Genomic DNA, 6000 nt, shown 5'->3' on the forward strand with positions numbered 1-6000 from the left:
TCCTTGAGACGTTGTGTTGTAAAGTTTGTAATAAAATAACGGTGGCATACATCAGAAATTCTACTATCCTTTTAAACCTTCCATCGTCAATAACAAACTTTAAAAATATATGTGAGAGATAGTTGCATTCTACTAGGAGAAACAGCTTGTCTTGCATTTATTGTTCCGTCGAACTACCATTTTACCATCTCCTTCCTGAAATAAAATATAATAATTGATACCATAATGCAGTAGTTTATCAACTCTTTTTCAAGTTAGATCATTTAAACATTAGTATGAAGTTAGCTTTAAAATCATAAGCTAACTTAATACATATTGCATTAAACATGTATACATACGCAGTTATAATAAATAGCGTATCAAATTTATTCATGCACACTTCAATTTCAAATTCAATTTCAAATATCTTTATGGCAGTTGACAATAATATCTTTTCATGTTGCATAATTCAGAGATACTATTAATTTTGAAAAGCTCGTCACATTTTTTCCGTTAAACATACAGACATGTACATTCACTCGACTCGCCAATTCTTTATTTATTTGTTTATATATATACCTTCATACCCAGCTCGAAGTCAGTCAGCGAAATCGGTGGTCCCCTAGTCAAATTTCCACGAACGATCGATTTCTAAAAAAATCAGAAGAAGAAACTAGTCTTAGTTTGTCCGGCTTAAATAAGAAATATCATTTCAAGTATAGTCCTCAAGTGTCTCATCAAGTGTCTGTCTGTCTGCGTCTTTTAAATATGTAGAACCAAGTATATGTTTGAATCGAAATAAAATTTATAGAATACAGACTTTGCTCAAGTTTAAATCTGATTCTGAACCTGTTTTAGGAAAATCAAAAAAATACCATCTCATGTCGCAGGAATACAAAACTTTAAAACTGTAATAACTCAATGTCGGGCATTTTAGGGCAAATTTATAAAATAGTAAGCTATGGGGTATTTTTATATTAAAATCAGATTTTTAGAACGCGACATCAATAACAGAGTAGTAAATGTTTAGTGATTACCACTGTACCGAACTCTATTTGATGTGTGTTTTTTCTAGTAAAATCATTCATACAAACCGATTACTGTAATATGATTTATTTGTAGTTAATGATAATATAATAATTACTAGGTAATTCTTTTAGCCAGTTTTCGGCCAATTTCACAAAATATGTGAGATTCAGACTTAGGATTGAACATATGCCATCAAGTCCAGACCAGCATAATTAAATGGCTTTTACCTTGTAACAGTGTTCGTGGTTTTGGGAGGGGGGGGGGAGACAGTAGTAAAGACGCTGGATGAATATTATCTGACAGATAGGGAAAACTTACCGAGCGTGTTCTCTCTTGCTGAATGACGACCACTATTTAGTAGGTGGATGGCTGAAAATTATTTTTATTTACATAACTTATTTAGTTAGTGTTCTGAGTCTTATTTGTAAATTGCTATTGAGAAACAGGGAAGTAATAAGTGGTTTTATAAAGTGTAGAAACGTATACCACTACATCCATAGTTAACGATTCATTTACAAGTTATGATTATTGTAAATTTATACTATAATATATTGTAAATAGTATGAATGTAGTACTGCAATCCAATAAAATAATATGTAGTTTTGTTAAAAATAAATAATATTATAGAAGTCTGAGTTAGAGATTTGTTGCTTGAAAAGTAAACAAAATAATAATTTATTTTAGAGTCACCTTGTCTGTAACTACGTATTTTTTAATGCTAACAGAGGCAAATTTTTACATGGGTAGATGATACAAAGTCTAAAATAGCCACCAAATGTACCCTATATAGCCACGCAAGTTTCAAACAAATTAAGATTAAGTTTGAAATATATACTGTATAATTTACAATGTTCTATTCAATGAGAACTAGAACTGTCAAGTTTAGCGATTTCACGCCGTACAATGAACCATGTTCAAACATCAAGTGTAATTTTCATTTAATCCAATATGGTATCGTTAAGCAATCGACAATTAAAATACACTAATTAAGTATATTAACTGCTGATAAATAATAAGAAGCTTAAATTACTGGCTGAAACAAACAGACTCAGTGTGTTTTAAAATGGGTACAAGATGAGAGAATAACTTTGGATATTATCAACAAATTTTTGTTTATTTGGCTCTTTAAGTACCATGTTAAAATATATTATAAATTATAATTATTTTACTACGTAGGCACTAAATATTTTCTAAACAAATAGATATAATAATTGATATACATAGTTTAATTTAAATTATTTAAAAGAAACTAAATATGATTACCTTTAATATTAAGATAAGTAGAACTTCTCAAAACTTCTATATATGCAGGTATGGATAGCAAATGGCAATGATCATTTAAAATGTAATACATCCATTAAAACATGGATACAGTTGTCTCTCAAACAGAAGAAACAGTTTTATGCTTAAATTAATATTTCGTTGCCTCCACAGATTTTGAAAAAATTAAAGATTGGTTGCTTTGATATGTGTTATTACTTTTAAGCTCTTTAATGGATTAACGCGTTGTTGTTTTATTCGAATTGAATACCACAATTATTAGAATTGTTGTTTAATTATAAGAATTCAACAAGTCAGAAAACATTAACAAGACATGTCTCGACGTCAGCGGAAACGTTGAATTATTCACAGCAACAAATCTTCTCAGAAGATATCCAATGTTTTATCCTTGCCTTTAGTGTGCGATACATAAAAGAACCATTAGTCAAACGCTTTTTAGGTTAACTCGAGTCAAGATTTTAGTGAAATACTGTCTCATAAACTTTACAATGGAACATTGATTAAAATAAACGCATGTTCATTGTTAATACATTCACTGATTAAATCTAATACAAATTTTTGATACCATAACACATTCAGTAAGCAAATATACAGTACTATAAGCTATATCCCTAGACAATTATTTAATTGTTAATTTCCCAGTAGATTGTGACCAATAGAGATTATTGGAATAAGATAGACTTTGAGAAAAGTTGTTAACATCCAGATAAAATTTACTTATTTGGATTTTGGAAACAGTTAAACTTGTTTTAAACAGCTTTTCCACTAAGCTTTACAGCCATATCGCTCAAAATAAACAAGGAATTTCGTTAAAGAAATTTATACGTGTTTACATTTTTTCTTGAGTATATTCAATTTACCCAGAATATTCACTGATTGAAATTACATAATTAAATGCACATAATAAAGTACTGAAATTACAAGATATCAATTTGATTACACCGATATATTAATTAAATTACATAGATTAGGTTAAATTACGTAGATCAGGGCGCTCTTATAACTAATATATTAATAGATTTACACCAACAAGGGTTCTAATCATAGTTTCGTTGTTGTTACAAAAATATTCTACAAAAGGCGGCAATACGGTGGGCTACTTAACTACCGTCATTAATAGTGAAATGAGGAAAATAAAAACATCTTATTCATTCAGATTATGATGCTCTACATACTGTTTACGATTATATATTTCAATAATAATTTATTAAATAATTCACGTGTTTAAATAAACTGCTGCATACATGTTAATCCGATTTAGTTTTACTATATTTTGTTTCTTCAGTATAATTGTCTGGCTATTCATTCTAATATATTCCCTGCGTTTATTACTGATATTAATTATTTATCACAGAGTGTAACTCAACCGTATTTCGTTTTCCAGTAAAATAGAAATAGAGCAAAGCAAATAAAATAAAAATAAAGTCAACATAACAAACCTTTCCATTGATTAAAATCAGATAACTCTATGCTCGACATTCCGTCCCATCGAGATTATTATAGTTGATTAAATGTTTAGTATAACCAAAGATAAGATTAACCTGTAATACATACATTGCCCTTCAACCCTCCACTCATCCAACAAGATTGATTTACAGGGAAAGAAGATAACAGCCCTAAAATTCAGTTAGTAATTAAGTATGGCCACAACAAAGCTCATGCTGTGTGATTCAGTCGCAATAACAATCTTCTTGAATAAAACTATATTTTTTTTATTTCCCATATTATTTCTCATGTCGTTTAGTAGTTATATCCATATGTCTGTCTTCAATCCATCTATATATTTATTGTGATATTATTAAGGAATGCTGTGTCAATACTTTGTAAAAGTTCATTGTTTGTTATCGTTACGTCTTAATATAGGATGAGTCGTGTTTGTTTCTACATAAATAAATACGACATCTAATTTAAATCGTATGTGTATTGTTCAAGAAAAGGGTTGCGCTTACGTTTTAGTTGATAGTAGTCATCATTTCAAACAAAAAAGGACTATAAATATAGTTTGAGGAAATGTGTAAGTGTGCGTCACCTTTAAGTAGTCGGCGTCGGCCTTTACACAGGTCCCTAACAATTCCTTGGTCCTGTGCTTTCCAGAATTACAATAAAATCTTTTCTACTTTCCTAATTCCTTCCGCTTCTTTCCCCATAGACCTAAGTCTCTCCTGAACTCCCTACACGTCCACATAACTCCTACTTCCCATAAGTCATGCAGCGCCGCCTCTATAAAGTCGGTAAATTTTCATTTGACCTAGGGTCCCTATCGACCCCGTCTCAGAATTTAGGCGTACCGGTTGGTCTCCCTGAGAAACAGGATCGTACTTTCTGACAGGTATTAACATCAATACCTCAATGAATGTAAAGAGAGCTCCCAGTAAGTTTTACCTAAATTAATACCAAACTAAAACTGTTAATCTTGTTACTGAATACAGGAAATCAGCGAATCAGGAATACAGCGGATGGAACTCGAGCCGTGATCAAACATATAGGCTCGTGTTGTGTGATGGTAGTCATGCAAGAGACTTGGGGGTTCGGTTGCTACCATATTTCCTGAAGGTTCTGAATCGCTTGATACCACTCGGGAAACACTTATCTAGTCAGAATATTGTCATTCTTATAGCTGGTACTAATGCCAAAAACCCTAACCACTGCTCACGCCTAAAAGATGCGTTAACGCATCTGATCAACACAGTTTCATGTAAGGTTATATTAACAGAAGTATCTTTTAAAGCTAACATCATTAAAGTCGTTTGAGATCAGTAAATGTAAAAGTATGCTATTTTCTCTTTCAGTCAACATCTGGGCTCATTTTTTGCTACTAAATCATTTTCTTATACCAACAAATTTTGTGATAAGTGATCTGCAGTTATATACATTGTAGGCTGGCTTAGATATATAACTGTGTCAAGCTTGTCAACTGTGAGCTGGGACAAGCTAGTAACGGACTGTTTATTTAGTGTTACGAGACTGCTGCCATATATTGCAGATCGAGAGAGACGAGAGGCAGTGGTATCTGTGTGCTTGTCAAGGAGGATATTCCTTATCCTGTAACGGAACGCAAAGTCATTTCCCGACTGAACTTGGAGCGGCACTTGGAGTCTTCAGTCAAATCTTTTCCTGCTCTGGACCTGTCTGTCGTGGCCATTTATCGTCTATAGGATGGGGATTCTGAGCTTTTCTTTATTGGTTACACCATTTATAAAACTCGATAACGACTGAACCGATTTTTATGATTTTTGTGTTTTTGGTTTTGACTTCATCGGGAATATGATAAGTATTAATAATATGATATTTTATAGATAAAAAACAGTAAAATAGACAAAAATATGTGTTGATATTGATGTGTTATAACAAAACGCAAGTAAAAGTTTCACGTAATGTTGTCTATGATCTATTTCGAAGTAACGCTTAGCTCAAAGTTAATGTGTTTGTTTTGTGCAAGAATTATTCTTATTAACAATGCCGCGACCGAGATGTAATCTTTCCCGACAAATCCGTAATAAAGTTAGGATTCGAAACCTCAAATGAAAGCAAATGAAACCAATGAAGAAAAACAAGAAGTTCCGTTAGTATAGCCAGATTACGTGATTTTCAATCATGAGAGCTAAGAGAGGTAGCCCGTGAAACGGCACGATCGGCAATGCGAAATTGTAGAGCAAACCTCAGAGATCAACAACTAGGTCATTTTCGACGTGCAAGAAGATTATGCATGTA

Source organism: Homalodisca vitripennis, chromosome 8 (genome assembly GCF_021130785.1).
Source record: "Homalodisca vitripennis isolate AUS2020 chromosome 8, UT_GWSS_2.1, whole genome shotgun sequence".
NCBI classification, from domain to species: Eukaryota; Metazoa; Arthropoda; class Insecta; order Hemiptera; family Cicadellidae; genus Homalodisca; species Homalodisca vitripennis.